Below are 18,062 nucleotides of genomic sequence, written 5' to 3'. Positions count from 1 at the left end.
GGAGTGAATCTCAGCCGTTGATTTTGTTATCAATGAGTGTGATGTTCATCATTAACGAGAAATGAAATCACACGTCAATACCCTTTCCTTTTCAATTACAGTACTACCATCTCTTTTTCTTCTTTTTTTATTGTTATTATTGGTGTTGTATTATTTTAGAATAATGTTATTTTAAATGCCAACTTGGATGGGAACTTGGGATTCTTTTTAGGTCTAGATTCATTAATATGATGATACTTATTTGATTTATGAGAGAAATACAGATGATGAATATAGAGCAAGAGATGAAAAAAAAAAAAAAAAATTTTAGTATGATAAAAAATTAAAGAAGACATAGAATGACGGTGATTTCTTTTATTGAATATATAGAATGGGAAAGAAAAAATTACATTCATATCAAATGACATATTTATTGTAGATATAAGAATATTTTTAAATGAATATTATAATGATAAAGAGATAAAATGAGAAAGCAGGTATAATTAATACACTCCCAACTCATTTCTCTGATTCTCTTCATGTTAAGTAAGACTCCAAAATTGTGAGGATCTCATTACTTTTATTTCTCTTACCTTGATGAGAAGTCTCGCATTTACTAGATATATGAGTAATGAAAAAATTAATGAGAAATGAGTGATATAATATGTAATGTAATAAAAACAAAAAATAAGTGAAAATAAAATGGAATAAAAAGAAAAGTTTGAATTACTCAAAACTCATAATTTTTCCAACATTTATTCGATTCCTGTTACATAATTCAAGGTATCTTTAATTTTTATCTTACTCTATGAGTATGTATTTTTGAAGTGTTAGCCAAACTTTTTCCATACCTTTTTTTTTTTCTCTAAGTATCCAAAAAAGCAGTCACTATGTATGAGCCTTATTGGCCGACCAAATATTCCATCATTGTACGATAGATTGGAATCTACTGCATTGAGTAACTCCGTATCTTTCAAGGTGGCTTTTGAGGACGGGTCTTTACTCTTTACCACTTGATTTTAAGGGGGAAAAATCATTAATTACATAATTTCTAGTATAAAATATACTAATTATTATTTTTTATTAATAAAACTTTTCGAGTGATATTTTCTCTATCAAACTTGAATATGTATCTTATTCGTCAAGTAGGTTTTTACAATACTTGATACAAGGATTAAATCAATTATCATATTTTTACAAGAAATTTTTAATGATTTCTATCTTTAACGATTTAATTTTTAAGGACAAAAAATGATATTTTCTAATTAATTAGAAATTAAGTCGCAAATTAAAAAAATAAGAAAATTGTGTTGGTCAGTACCAGATGGGGATTGCCAGAGAATTCATCTTCATGGTGGTGGTAATTTGTGGACTACAAAATGTGGTACAATGGCGGGGTGAATGTCAATAAAAAAACACTCTAATTAAATTCTCAAATCTAATTAATCACATGCGAGATAAGCCCGCCCTATGAGTCGCAGCAAACAAGACAAGACAAGGGCTTTGAACCTGTGATGGACCACTTCCCAAGTGTGAAGAAATAAAGCTTCCAAAATTATGTCATTTGAGAGAATTGGGTGGGTTATGTTATCACAATCTAAACTACTAAACCAAAAAAAAATATATATATATATATATATATATATATATATATATATATATATATATATATCAATCCAGACTGGAATGAATATCAAACATGACCAACTTTGGTGCGGTTTGAACCACTCTTGCTTAACTTACAATTAGAATGTTTTGATATACTCGCACTCAATTTTCTATTTTATTTTCTTTTCATATATTTCTTTTCTCATTTTCTCTCTCTTCTTTCTTTATTTGTTGTGTAATGTGCTTAATTACTATTTAGCGGAGTATAATTATTATTAGTCCGAGGAGATTTATAAGTGGTTAACGTTAGTGGAAACACTTAGTGCTTAGTAAAGTGATTGACGAGGTATTTAGTAATTAGTGATGACTCTTTATTATTTGTAACAATCACTTATCATGCTATAAGTACATGTGTATGAGATGCAAAAACTACAAGAGAAATACTTTTTACTTCTAGGTTTTCCTTTAAATACAGACAGATTCAATTTCTAAACAATTCCTTATACACTAAATTTATGCTAAGTTATGCGGTAACTTTAGCCTATCAACTCAACCTTTCATTCAATGTGTTAGTCTTTTATTTTTTGATAGGTAAATATTAGTTGTTAGTAAATTAGTCCCTCCTCCTTAGGGTTTAGTCTATATGGCCACCTCCAGAATACTCTCAGCAGAGTGGTATCAAAGCTGTAAACCCTTGCAGTAAACAAAACCCAAAAACTAAAGATAGGAGGTGAGGAATCATGGCTTCCACAAACAACTCTTCTACAGTTGATCGAGGTCGTACCCGATACAAATAATTAATTAAGAAAACTGTAGTAACTAGGAAGTGACTCCTAGGTCGTTTCCCAAGGATTATCGTTTCGACACAGATTCAATATTAAAAACGCACACACAGTCAAGGGGGTTTTTGTGATTCAGTTTCAAAGACTAGCATAAAGTAAAAACAGATTAATATAATCAAGTAAAGACGGACGAATCCCTTTGTTCAGTATATCGTTGCTCAATCATGGGTATCTAAAGATCAATTCTTGTTATTAGTTTCTTAGTTCGTGAGAATTAATTAACTAAGCGATAACTAATTCACAGATTCCTAAACTAAGCGATTGAGAACCGGTTACGACCTAACATGACTAAGCGAACATGCATCATCTTCTATTTCTAATCATAAGGAATTACGCAAACCTAAGTCAGAAGTAGAGATGAAGAAAACTAATTAGGTGAATTCTATTAAGCACTATACCTCAAGAGCGCGATATACTTTGCAAAGGAATTCGTTCGAAGGGAATTAGTCTTCCATGGATGGGGCGAATTCAACAATTAAATTGGAGGAAGTAGAGAATAAAAGCATAAACCCTAGCAGAGCTCTAATAATTACTGAAAAACGAAATTATATTGAATAATAAGCAGAAGGTCTAAAGTAATTGTTTCTCTCAGCACAAACCCTTAAATAAGAACTGAGATCACAAATCCTAATCAAAATCAAATCCTAAAAGATAACAATAAATCCTAATAAATCCTAAAGATAGAGTTTTAAAATAACAACCTAAATAAGTTTGAATCTTAAAGATAACAAACTTAATTTATTCCGAAACTAAATCCTAATATTTCCTAAAACACAATCTCCACTCCAGCACAATTAAATCTTCATTCCGCAATTCTCCAAAATGCCCTTGATGTCAAATAAGACCTGAAAATAAGAATAAACGTAATTAGACCAAATAATAAAATCACTGTCAAGCAAGGTCAATTAATTACGAATAATCATTAATAATGACAAATTAAGGCTATGTAAAATGGGTAAAATATTGTTCATCAACAGTCTATAGTAATGTCCAAGTTCCTTTATTCAAAGGAAAAAGTTATGATTTTTGGGTTGTAAAAAAGAAGACTTTGTTCACCTCTTTATATGTATTGGAGTTAATCAAAATGGGTATGAAGAACCAGCGCCTATAACAAACAAAGCAGTTGCGCAACCTGAAGAATTAAAAAGAAGAAGATCACAAATGATGGAGTTCTCAAGAAGATTGAAATAAGAAACTCTCTATCCATTTTTCGAAGGACTATGACAGAAAAAACATCAAAGGGAGCTTGAAAAAGAGTTTAAAGGAGACTCAAAGGTGACGACAATGAAACTTCAATTCTTAAGAGAAAATACGAGAATGAAAAAAAATGAAGGAGAATGAGAGTTTGAATGAATGCCTCAATATAATCTCTAACTTGGTAAATCAAATGAAGTACATGGAAATACAATAAATTATCACAGAATTGTTGATCAAATTATGATCAGTTCGACAAAAAAAATTGATCTTATTGTGGTTGTTATGGAAGAAACTGAGGACTTACGAACTATGATTGTTCAAGGATTGATGGGGTCTTTGAGATTCTATGAGCAAAGGTAATTACGACGATATGAAAAATCAGTTGAGAGTGCTTTTCAATCTAAACTCAACACTCAATTAAATAATGGTGAAAATAAGCCCTCAACACAAAATAGGGGTGAGTCCTCTTGAGGTGGAAGAATTGGAAGAGGCAAAGGTAGAGGTAGAGGAAGAAACTTCCAAGAAAGATGAAGAGGCAGCTATAGCGGACAATGACATGAAGGAGTATCAAATAAGTGGTGCATCATGAAGAGAAGAGTTGTGATAGAGATCGACCAAGCCCCATACAAAGACCACTTGCATGGAATAAGAGGTCTAATGATAAGGTCCAAGACCAAAAGAATGAAGTAAGCTTTGCAATGACTAGTTTTGGAGCTCAAGGGAAAAGAAGCTCAAAATGAGTTAGAGGCAACTCCTAAGTGGGTCACTTTCCTTGAACTCAAGAATGATAATTTGGACCCAACTTGAAGGTAGGATTTCCAAGAGCCGAATCTACATGTTCAAGATGCATTCACGGGCTAAAGTTATCCAAATTATAGTCTTCTAATTCTTGGACCTTATTAGTTAGTAATCAAATCCAATTTTATTATTTTCTTATGAATTATCGTCTGTATTTTATAGACGAATTTTGTGATGACATTTTGTATTTCCCCTAGTTGGTTTTTAATCTCTTTTATGAGCCATTAAGTCATCTTTAGGTATAGTGAGTTTTTTACTCTAGTTTCTAATGTTAGTTGCTCTTTTAATCACTAGTGGAGCTATAAATATCTAGTGGAGTCTCTTAAGTGTTACTGGGAGCATTAGTGTTTAGTGGAAAGTGTAGTAGGTCACTTAGTCTACAAATAAGAACTCAATGTAAGGTACAAATCATAATTTGAATATAAATTATATTTTGAGTATTCTCCATTTGTGAGAGCTTCCCTTTTGTTCTTGGGTTAAGAAATGAACTTGATGACCTTGGTTATACCGACATGTCGCGATTAGGGTCAAATTCATCTTATTCGTCCATCGATTTTCAAGATGATCTATTGTTTTCTCGATACCATTACTCTTACTCGTATCAGATTGCTAGAACAAACGCAAGCTACAATGTTACAATTGCAAAAGTGGTTATATATATACAGAACAAAACCTGCCTTGATCACTTCATATTAATTCCACGCAACCAAAGAGACTCAAGCAAAATCAACCATGCAACTTGGAGATGTTCTCTCAACTTACAGTGTATAGGATTACTCCCTCACAGGCTAAAAAGTTTCAAATTTTCCTGATTTTAAAGCAATTTTCATGTTATGCTTCGAGAATTCCAAGTGAATCATGCAATCATATCAAGCCATGGCATCAATAAGTGAAAACACAATTTCAATCATGGAGTCACTCTAATCAATTTACTTTTAACCATATACCAAGAAATTCTCACAATAGACATGCAAGTATTAAGACAGTCAGAGAACATGAAACCAGGACTCAAGTGCAATATACTACACTATTAAAAAGAAACTGAAAACAAGTGAAAATGACTCTCTCATGATGTGAATGCTTTGAATCCTAGGTATGTACTAAAATTCTTGATTTGTCACCCCCTCCATGAAAATTGAGTTGTCCTTGGGCCAAACTATATGATTTTTCCATTAATCCAGTCAATTGAAAACATTTGAAATATTTTTCCATAAGGGGTATGAGAACAATTTAAATACTTTAAAGCACTCCTAATTTTAGTTCATATGAAAGTAAGCTTCAATAGCTTTCCAAAGAGTGGTCATTTTCTTAAATCATATAAGAAATGAAGAACTTATGACTATTTTAAGTTTGGAGTGACGTGACTACATCAAACTGTGCAAATTGCGGCGGTTGTAAGAGCATTTTGCAGCGATTTTAATCGCTGCTAAATGCATCTCGCGGAGGTTTTCAAAACGTCTCCGTTACAAGCGTCGCAACGCTTCTTGTCGCGGTTTCTAAAACTGCTGGACTAACCGCCACAACATACCACTTTGAATTTAGCGGCGGTTTCTCCCGCTGCAAATAGATACACCTAGGATAAATTGATTTTGTATTCAGCGGCGGTTTGAACCACCACAAATATGACGTATGGGAGTTAGAATATTTAGCCTTTAGCGGCGGTTCGACCCACTGCAGTAAGTTTTTTTTAATTTTTTTTGTTTGTAATTATATATTAAAATAAACCTGCTTTCTGAATAAATTTCAATCATTGATTTTTCATGACAACAAAATAGATAATCATATCAAAATAAGATTGCTAATGGGAACAAACTCTCCCAATTGGGGATCCAAGGCTTGACACATCCAACACATACAATGCTAAACATCAATACTAGTTTTATAACGAAAGCAACAACAACCCATCAAATTCTGGAAGTAACATTAGGCGACCCTAACACAAAACCCATCACTAAACAAAGCATGACTTAAACAACCATGAATCAAAGCAGCATGGCCTCCAAGGACAGTGCCAGATGCAACAAACCACACACCAAGCCTTGATACTCAATCAAGTACCATAAAATCAAGTCAACATCAAACCACAAGTTGTTGCCTCCCATTAGAACATGTTCACCTGGTGAAAATTCATTCATCGAAAACAAACTAAATTAACTTAAATCAAAACATAGGTACAATGACATTAATCAAAACCATAAGCAACATAGTTCATCAATTTACACCAAAACGATAAAGTGTCATATTCAATACAATGAACCAATTAAGTTGCATCATTTCAAATCATTTCACAAATCTTACATAAAACTAAGTAGATAGTCCATTGTTTTCATGTTGATGACTGGCGGACGAAGATCGCCTTACTTCATTCGAAGAGCCTACATCGCTAACCTACAAGTACCAAAGTCATCCGTAAGGTACGAACAAATTCACAAGCAACAATCATCAGAGGTCAAAACCAAACTCCCAAGATACAATACAGAGTTTAGACAACTTCTCATTCAAACCACATCAAGGTGGATTCCAAGCAACAGTAGAATTCGTTTCTTCAAACACAGCTAATGTGAATAAAAATTGTCTATCAAATTCAATCCTTACCTAAATAAGTCCATGGCCAATGACATGCTGCATAAGAAATGAAAGTTGTTCCTCCATACCCTTAAACTTTGTGACTTCTTTTTCCAAAACATTTCCAAAGCATCAACTCTAGCGCGCTCTACTTCCAACTCTGATTGCAGCTGAGTAACTTGTAATGAGGAACTGTCGGACGATGAGCCCTCAAAACCTTTGAGGACTTCAGAGGGGCAAACACCAAAGCCCATGCCTTGCACACGCCCATAGTGTTCTTTTCCAATTATAGTCGTGAAAGCTTCTTCTTCAGACATCTTGTTATCAATAGCCATCTCAAGTTGTTCCTACATATAACATTAACCACATAATTCAAAAAACAATTTAAATGTGAAACATGTAAGCATCTAAATACAAATAGAAACTCATAAATTACAGATTGTACTCACACTTTTTCTCTAGCCTCATCATTGACAAAAGATCCATCGCTTCTCTTATGGGTAATGGAATACAACTCAACTCTACTGTATGATCTTCCAGTTTGTGTTTCCTATTATGAAGTATTAAATTAACAATCTCATGAAATAATAACTTCAAATTTGATATTTAATAAAGCATTATTAACACAAAATAAACCATACCAACTCATATTTTTTCTTGCAATTGTCATTGTCCCAAGAGTGTGAGGGACCGTCTGCTTGAGTCGGTTTTTCTCAAAATACTTCTGCATCAAGAGATATAAAAAATAGTTAGCTAATGGTGAGTAGTTGAATATCATCTAGAACAATACTTCTTATTACCTTCGCTTTTACAGAGGCACGATACTCTAAGAAAGAAACCCATTGCTCCAATGGAACACCATTAGGGCACGCCTCAAGATTTTGTTCCCAGGTATTTTGTTCTCTAAAACAATCAGCATACGTCCGAGCGCGGCATTTTCCCCCCAAATTTTCCAATATATACTTTCTATGTCCCTCTTCATTCACTATGAATTTTTTCTACAATAAACAAATTTGAGTAGTAACATGTAGATAATGTCAATAAGAGAAAATAAGTATTTAATTATGATACTTACCTTTATGCTATCATTCCACACATGGTTTTTGTGTGTATTAGAAATGCCAATTCACAAAATTGATAGGAAACTTAGAGGCATTAGATGCAAGATCCCCTAGATAACCTCCCAAAAGGCCTCAGGAATTTCCAACCAGTTGACAAGTCCTATTCCATTCAACCACAATTTTCTTACCTCTAGGAAGTTCATAACACAAATCTTTTACTCGCAAACTAGCTTGTGTCACAACCCCATCCTCACCTACATGTGAAGTATAAAAAAAAATTAGTGCACAAAATACTAGTCAATAAAAACTATTGCATAGTCAAACATGTCAAGACATGAATTGCATACCAATAAGGTTCACTCTCCAAGATCTCGTAGGTGTTTTCTTAAGAGATTGTGTGGAATCATACTCTCCACGTCTTCTACGTTGCTGATTTTGGACCGCATCACTTCTAGGTTCACTTTTCTGAGGTATAGGCTCACTTTGTCACGGTATAGGATCACTTTGCTGAGGTATAGGCTCACTGAGCTGACGTATAGGCTCACTGTGTTGGGGTGTAGACTCAAGACTCACCGATGGATGTGCTGGTGTAGAAGAAGCCTTGCGAGCATGCCTCTTTGATCTAACCAAACTTTTAAATCCAAAATGTTAGCACTAATTAACCAGAAAGTAAATAATAGACAAGAGAAGTATATACGAGGATGCATAAAATGAAAAGAACAATACAAATTAAGCTAACTACTGTTTTTTACCCGCGCGTTGCACGGAGAATATGTCTATTGTATTTGATACATCAATTAATACTTTGATTATTAAAAATATATTAAACAACAAATGAAATATAAGAGTCAGAATTGATGAGTAAAGTGGACATAAGGACTTCTCTTCTAAGCCCGATTGAGACCAACGGGAACTCGTTTCACAGTCTCCGTAAATATGAAGACGATAACACAAATCATAGATATAAGAAATTACCAACATATTAATCTTTAAAAAAAATGAATGTGATAGTAGCACAAATCAGGATTGTGTAAGATAAATCATAAAGTATAACATTATTGTGTTTATTCCAACTAAGTAGGGATGAAAATGGGTAGGTACTTTAGTACCATCCCCAAACCCGCGTTTTTAAAAATTGCATATACTCGTCCCTATACTCACGTGGGTAGCAACTCGAAGCTCTCCACCTTTAGACAATTCAATGTCATTACACAAAGCTATCAATCTTTGCCAAAATCTAAATCTAGGGATGATAATGGGTCACAAAATCATAGGGTACCCGCAAAAAATACTCACTATGAGTAGGGTAAAAAACCGTTAAAATGGTATGAGGTTGGGTATAGGTAATTACCCACAAAAAATAGTGGGTATGGGCACTATAGTACCCAACCGGCTCATACCCGCACACATATGTTATTATCATTATTATTATTATTTGGGAATATATTAACAAATTATCTTAAGCTATAGCTTTCAAACTCACTCTTCTTAAAAAAAGTTAGGGGTATATTAATTAATACTCAAAAAATAAATAAAAAAAATAAATTAAGATAAAATCAAGAAATAAATCACCTAAATCCTAATAAAATCTAAAATTTAAAAATGTATTTTTTTTACTTTAAAAATAAATCAAAAATAAATTAAGATAAAATCAAGAAATAAACAACCTAAATCCTAATCAAATCTTAAATTTTAAAATGTATTTTTTATGAGAATTAACCTGAGAATGACACGTGTAATTTTTTTCCAATAAATGAATATTCTGCACCCCAAAAGATTTTCTTTTCCTCAATCTTTTTACTTTTGATTAAGAAGAGAAAAGCATGAATCCTTGAAGCATATGACATCTTACAATTAGCTGAAGTACAAAATCAATTCATGAAGAAGATTGAAACAGAAACCCAAAATGAAGTCTTGAAGAACAAAAAACCCTCCTTCACCAATTTAAAATGACTGTGGTAAAAGAATTGTATCTAGTGTATTTGTGAATCTTGTGGTGGAACCCTTGTGAAACAAAAAATCAAAGGCACATTTCAGTCAAGAGAAACAAAAAATGGTGTATTGCCCCATATGTGCGCACCCCAACAAATTATCTATATATGTGAGAAAAAAACAAAATAATTCTCCCACCCAAAATAATTGTGGTTACTTCACCAATGAACTTATACTAACAATCAATTTAAATTGAACTTAAGGAAATATATAGAGCAAAGTAAGATAAGTCACCCAATTGGCATACTAAAACATGATTATATGCAAAACTAATGAGTTTGAGGAAAACATGAACCAACCTTAACAATGGGCTAAACATACTCATGAAGATTAAATATGAGCTCTTCAATTTCATCAATTTGACTGCCCTGTGCATCATAAAAAAAAAATTAGTAAGTTGTGCATCATTCACATACAGTGCAAAAAGTATGCTTATACACACACAACTCAAACATGATGAATAAAAAGGAGCAAAATTTGAGAAATGAATATAAATTCAGCTATCCTAAGTTTCGTGAATTTCTATAAATTATACCAAAATCTCGTTTAGAATGGCTTTACGCGCATGGATTTCTACAAACTATACTAAAATCTGGTTTAAAAAAATACAAAAGCGGAAGGAGAACAATAGAAAAAACAATACATAAGAATCAAAACATTACGTCTTCAATAATAATTCGTTAAAGGGTCTATGCAAAAATTTGTAAACTTTAGGATCAAAACACACAAAATATGTGAAATTTAAGAATTCATGATTAAATTACGAACAAAGGATAAACTGAAATGACACAAATCATCAATCACAACATGATAAACTCTACTTCACGTAACATCATCTTACGACATACCTCTGTCCTGATCGCGACATGTGACAGAGGTAGAAATAGCAGCTATCAAATCTCTGCGTGTCCATGGTAGCTTTGTGGACCCTCAGCACCAAATCAACTCCCTTTTCTTAGAATTAGCATTAAATAAATAATAAGATAAATTAAGATAAAATCAAGAAATAAACAACATAAATCATAATCAAATCTAAACTTTAAAAATGTACTAAATAAAGATAGATAAAAACTACCAAAATCTAGCAAATCACAATAAAAAATCATAAAATCCTGAATTAAATAAAAATATGAAAGTTCAATAAAAATTAATTATTATACTCTATCAATAAATGTAAAGTAAAATAAAATATTTCCCGGACGTAAAATTAAATAAATAATAAGATAAAATTAAGAAATAAACAACATAAATCCTAATCAAATCTAATATTTAAAATGGTACTAAATAAAGATAGATAAAAACTACAAAATCTAGCAAATCATAATAAAAACTCATAAAATCCTAAATTAATTAAAAATCCGAAAATTCAAGAAAAATTAATTAATATACTCTAAAAATAAAATAAAATATTTCCTGGAATTAAAATTAAATAAATAATAAGATAAATTAAAATAAAATTAAGAAATAAACAACCTAAATCCCAATCAAATATAATATTAAAAAAGGTACAAAATAAAATAGATAAAAACTAACAAAATCTAGCAAATCACAATAAAAACTCATAAAATCCCGAATTAATAAAAAAATCGAAAATTCAATAAAAATTAATTAATATATTCTAAAAATAAATTAAAAGACCAAATCTTATCTTTTAAAATAATATGAATCAATTATTTTAGAATATATAAAATTAAAACATATATCAATTGAAAATTATATCTTCTAAAATAATATCAATTAATTAGTTTAGAATATATAAAATTAAAACATATATTAATTAAAAAATATACCCTCTAACAAATTGACACGTGGAATAATTTTTATGAGAATTAATCTGGTGCTGACACGTCACTAAGAATTAATCTGGTGTTGACACGTCACAATGAAAGTTCTTCTTTTCTAATATATATTGATGTAGAGAAAAATTATGATAAAATGTTAAAAAAGGAGAATTTTACCCATGTCTGTCATGTAACTATATAATCTTGAATATCGTCACCATCAATATTTTCAACAATGATATAATCTAGAGGATCATCATTTGTAGCAACTCTTGCCAATTGTACATGTTCGATAGTATTCAGAAAAATTTGCTCCAAGTTTTGTGATGGAAATGCCTCATTTGATACAATTACCTCTTCAATAGCTTCACCCATGTCATATAAGTCCCTTGGATTCAATGTATGGGTATACTCCAACCTTTTTCTTTCTCATCATCAACATAAAAAACCATTTGGGCTTCCGAAGATTTAATAAAAGGCTCACCATCTTCATGATCTCCCGTATGTATAGGTCTTGTGAAGTTAATTGCGGTAAAACCCAAATCATATTTTTTGCATTCCTCTAGGATTGGTGGTATTAGCCCATTTACATTTAAATAAAGGAATCGTGAATAAGCCACTAAAGCTGAGCTTAATTATGTCTATCAGTTTCCCATAGTAAGGAACCCCTCCAAATCTCATTTGGGCATCACTACGAATCCAGTAACTTCTTGTTCCAAATGAACCGAAAACCCCACTATTTTGAGTTCTCAATCCTTTCAGGACCTTCAGCAAGACAAAGAAGAACTTATTTGTCTGTTTCAGTAAGGTCGTTCCCATTATTAAAAATCTAAACAGATAGTCATAGAGTTAGAAACGTGTATAATTCCAATAAAAATGAATATCCATTTGAATTTGATATTTTTCTTACATGATTATAGAACCAACTAGCAAACTCTTTATGAACCTTCTTGACTATCTCACTTGCACTTCTTGTAGTCCTTCTTAGTTGCCTTTGCACAATATCTTCAAATTTCCTATACATATATAAGTTAGAAGGCATGTAAAAGGATGATTTAAGTAAGCTATTTGAAGTACTTACTGGAGATATGGATCAAATATTGGGAAATTGGTTAGAACATGTCGATGAGCTAATAGTTTTTCAACAGATGAAAGGGTGAAATGTGAGTGGCAACCAACTGATTTTCCCACTTTAGGAAACAATTCTGCTTCTCGTGTTTTAGGTTGTGTATCAATAGACTCATCATCAACACGATGTGGTCGATTCCATACAGTCTCTTTGTCATCGAGGTACCTTGAACAAAATGTTAGGATCTCTTGCATTAGGTAGCCTTCTGCAATAGAGCTTGTAGGTTGTGCCCTGTTGCGCACGTAGGATTTTAAAAATTCTAAGTACCTAATGATAAGAAACATCTGATAAATATCACGCTGAAAATCATGGCATTGAAAAGAAAATTACTAGTTTATGCTTTACCTCTTTATAGGGTTCATCAATCGATAATATACAGGACGTCCAAGCTTCGCTTCTTCAACAAGGTGGACAATTAAATGAACCATGACCATGAAGAACGAAGGGGTGAATAACATCTCCATGTTACAAAGAGTGAGCAGAATATCATGTTGTATTCGTTCTAAATCAGGTACACTCAACACTTTTGAGCACAGTTGTCTAAAGAATGAGCTTAATCCATTCAATACTTTTGAGACTTCATTGGGAAATGTTGTCTGCATGGCCAACGGTAGCAATTTCTCCAACAATATATGATAATCACGGCTTTTTAGCATTCCACTCAATCAAAAATTCACCATATCAATGCACCTAGAAATGTTGCTGGAATAAACATCTGGTACAATGATATTGCTTAAAGTTGTTAAAAAGAACTTATTTCCTTGATTAGTCATTGTATAAATAGCTAAAGGACATTTTCCATTCTCGTCTGGCCAAAGGTCATGCCTAAAGCCCATGACTTGAAGGTCTTTTCAAGCTTTCAAGTGATCTTTTGACTTTCCATAATTTAGCAAGGTAAATAGGATATTTTCGCACACATTATTTTCGATATGCATGACATCAAGATTGTGACGCAACTTATTGTGCTCCCAATATGAAAGCTCAAAAAATATGCTTTTCTTCTTCCATTGTTGGGTGCCACTTTGTGAGGAATCTCGGTCACCACGAGATCTCTTTCGCTTGTCAACTCTTTTATCTTTTCTACCAAATACCACATTAATGTTCTTAACCTGTGCAAAAATTTCAAAGCCAGACAATGATTTATGTGCATCACGTAATTCTTGCTCTCCATTAAACCGAATCCTGTTCAGTCTAAATTTATGTCTTGTATCAAGGAATCGACGGTGGCCCATAAAACACCATTTTTTACTATGCAGAAGGCGGCAAGGGACAACGTCAAAATTACATGTAGGACAAGCCAATCCTATGTAGGTGTTCCATCCAGAAAGATTTGAACATAGGGAAGTGACTAATGGTCCACATCAAAGCAGCATGCAATTTGAACATCTCATGCTTTGAAGCATCATAAGCATCTACACCATCATTCCAGATTCCTTCAGCTCCTTGATTAGAGGCTAGAAGTAAACATCTATATCATTTCCTGGTGCTTTTTTACCAGGAATTATCATTGAAAGGATAAAAGACATCTACTTTATACACACCCATGGAGGAGTATTGTAGGGTATGCGAATAACTGGCCAGATGTTGTTACTCGCACTCAATACACTATGGGGATTAAAACCATCAGCAGCCAATCCAAGACGAACATTTCGTGGATCTCCACTAAATGATGTGTTTGTTGTGTCAAACTCCTTCCATGCGGCGGAATCTCTAGGATGCCTCATCATACTGTCATTATTAGCATACACAACATGCCATCTCATATCCTCAACAGTCTTTGAAGACATAAACAATCTTTGTAATCGAGGTTTAAGAGGAAATTAACGAAATACTTTCCTATGAACTTTCTTCTTACAATTTTCATCAGCAGACATCTGATTCTCACCATTTGTCTTAGGTTCGCTCCATCTAGACATCTTACGAACTTTGCATTGTTCCCTATAATCCGCACCACAGTACAACATACAATTTCTTGGACATGCATGTATCTTTTCATAGCTCAATCCAAGCTTGGTTAAATATTTCTTCGCCTCGTAGAATGAACTTGGAATCTTAGCATGTTCAAATGCATCATGTAGTAGTTCTAGTATCATTGTCATAGCCTTATCTGTCATCTTACATAGGCATTTGATATGATACAACTTAACTATGAAAGAGAGTTTAGAATATCGTGTGCACCCTTCATACAATGGTTGTTCCCCATCTTTTGCTAAGTCGTAAAATTCTCTAGCTTGATGTCCTTGCTCCTCTACATTTGGAATTTCTCCTTCACCTTGTGCGAATTCTTCATTTGGTTCATTCACACGGTGCCTGTCAACTCCAAAAGCTTCATTCAGCATGTTCTGGATAGTATCTTCATGGGTCAAAATGTTTTGTGTTGAATTTGAAACATTGGCCCTACCAACCTTTTCATTTTCCACATGACCGGACTCCCCATGATAAAACTAGAAGGTGTAATTTTTCGGGAATTGCTTAACAATTAAGTGATCATATACCACATCCTTAATTTGCCACTTTCTACATTCACATAGAACACATGGGCATAATATTTTACCATCAACAGACTACGCTCAAAAGCAAAATCTAAAAAGCCCTTAACCCCTTTCTCATATGCAAGTGAATTTCGGGGCATCGAAATCCATGACTTATCCATTGCTTTAGTTTATGAAGCAAGAAATATAACAAACTTGCAATTTACTACATAGCTCTTGGCTGTAAAAAAACAGCAAACTAATATGCTACAAGTATAACAACTAATAAGTATTAACTACCATTTAAATGATTCACTAAATCAATAAGCATTCAGTTTCACTATGTTAAATTACCAAATCCAAACATCTAACACTAGAAAGCAATTTGGAAATATAGAAGTTCTGACATCAATAATACAAATGCCCTATTCAACTGAACTCAGAACAAGGCAACAAGCAAAAGGACATTATTAAAAGACACAGACATACCATAATCAGAGAAAATTAAAGAAGAGAGGAGTCAAAAGGAGAAGTGAGGCACTTGAACCACAATAGAGAGTGTCATGAACACAGGTCACAAACACAGTGAGAAACTTAACACTGAAAAAGCAAAGGATGTAATTCAGATTATTTAGCAAGCATATCTTTAAACTTAATAATAAATAACTCAAAACTATGTAATTCAGATTATTATATAAATCAAAGGATTTGCTATAGAATAAGGGAACGAGAATTCAAGTGTTAATTAAACAAATTGCCTAGATATATAGGCCACCAATAGATAGATAAATATATTAATAACATGCGTATTCATAAGTTATGTATCTAACCCTTATCGTTCACATAAATCCTAAGCCCTCCCCCATTCAATCCTAAAACAAAATTAACATCAATTCTTGGTCTCATTCATGCTAAAGAGAAGGACTTCATTCTATCAAGATTATTCCAAACTAGGGTAGTAACAAATGCAGAACAACTAAAGTCTACAAGAAGGATTGTATTCCTAAACTTTGTATCTTACTCTCCACACTCAAACAAAACACCATTAAATAAGAACATACAACCTCTAACCCTCCCCATTGAATACTAATCCAAAATTTTGACCACTTCTTGGACTCATTCATGCTAGAGAAAAGTTCAATGTTCCACCAACACTATACCCCATAATATATGTCATTCTTTGAACTTGTCTTATACATCATGGCACCACGAACCCAAAAACAAATCATGTATGTCAATGAAAAGATCATGCCAAGCAATAGGAGAGTAGCAGTATTCAGTAAAAGAAAGGGAAGGAAAGAAAAGAAAAGAAAAGAAAAAGGGCAAAGTGTAAACATGAGAAGATGGGGACGAATGGTGAAGGTAAATAAATTCTCAGCTTGAGTTTACGACCTTATTGAATTAGATAATTACCTCAGAGAACTCATCCAAAATATGGAGTTCTGGAATTATAATGTTTTATTGTTGTACATAACAATGACAAAGAATGACTACTTTGCATTTACCTAATAACAAGAGAAGCATGATGCACTTATTCCCAAATACAAAACATCTAAAGTAAATAGATACAAAAGCAAATTCAAAAAATTAAATTTTCAGTTTGTTTCATCTCTTGGCTTGATACCCATATCAGCAAATCAAAATCTAATGTCCAAATCCAAAGAATCATATAAAAAAAGAAGTTGATTGTAGTTTATCCAAGAACAGAACTTGACAGGAAGCACAATATTAATGAAATCAGAGAAGAGAATAGGAGAGAGGGTTGTACCGGGCCTCCAAACAGTGATGTTGAGTGCGAGAGGGTCACCACCAACACCGAATCTGAAAGAGAAAAATGCAAATCAAAGAAGGGAAGGGAAGAGAAGAGAATAGGAGAGAAAGAGAGGGATGGACAAGAGCCTGACCGAGGAACAACGATGTTGAGTGCGAGAGGGCCACCAACACCGACTCGGAAAAAGAAAAACCTAAATCAAAGAAGGGAAGAGAAGAGAAAGGGAGGAACGGACCTGAGTAGAAATGAAACGTAGTGAGTTTCAGAGGGCAGAAATTAGGGATTGGATGTTTTTTGGGATTCAATTGAGAAAACTGGTTAAGGGAGATTCTATCTCTGTGGGAACTGCTCAGAAGAAAAAGTTAGCTGACATTACCAACTGGGACCAACAACAGTAACCCATTATCCAACAAGCAAAGAAACAAGCTGCAACACTTGTTCTACCTAGCATCACTTCTGGCCAGCTTCTCAATGTATGTTATTCTTAAATTATCACATCTCTGGGCTTCTTGTGTTTCTTTTCTATATGTATACATCACTAATGGACATTTGAAATTTGTTTCCCACGAAAATGCAATGTTGATGAAGCTCCTAGCTAACAGAAAGTAATCTCTTTATGTAAACCTGGTCTATTGTTATGTATTCTATTTGCTTTCAATGTGATTATGGTGGTAATAGTTTTTGTTTATGAATACACCTACTTTTATTTTTCTTTTATGTTGTACTGAGCTTAATTCTAATTGATTCTCACACCACATCTGCTTGAGTCACTGATGCTGCTGCTTTTTTATTGGGGACGAGGAAGATCTTACTCAAGGCAAGTACACACATGTTGTCATTTAGCTATTTTTGAAAGCATGCATTGGGT

At 33.0% G+C, this 18,062-nt stretch overlaps 1 long non-coding RNA gene and 1 pseudogene across 1 annotated transcript; both read right to left on the bottom strand.

Moving 5' to 3' along the window:
* Positions 1-6,228: 6,228 nt before the first annotated feature.
* Positions 6,229-8,496, bottom strand: LOC130740175 (uncharacterized; annotated as a pseudogene).
* Positions 8,497-11,856: 3,360 nt separating this feature from the next.
* On the bottom strand, positions 11,857-17,812 carry LOC130733505 (uncharacterized). The gene is made up of 3 exons (XR_009017487.1): positions 17,192-17,812; positions 13,298-16,023; positions 11,857-13,219 (listed from the first exon to the last, which is right to left on the bottom strand). It is a non-coding gene; the product is annotated as an uncharacterized LOC130733505 (long non-coding RNA).
* Positions 17,813-18,062: the final 250 nt, after the last annotated feature.

The sequence above is a fragment of the Lotus japonicus genome, chromosome 1 (assembly GCF_012489685.1).
Source record: "Lotus japonicus ecotype B-129 chromosome 1, LjGifu_v1.2".
Lineage (NCBI taxonomy): Eukaryota > Viridiplantae > Streptophyta > Magnoliopsida > Fabales > Fabaceae > Lotus > Lotus japonicus.
Note: the sequence above shows the minus strand (reverse complement) of the source record. Positions and strands in the feature narration are given on the sequence as shown.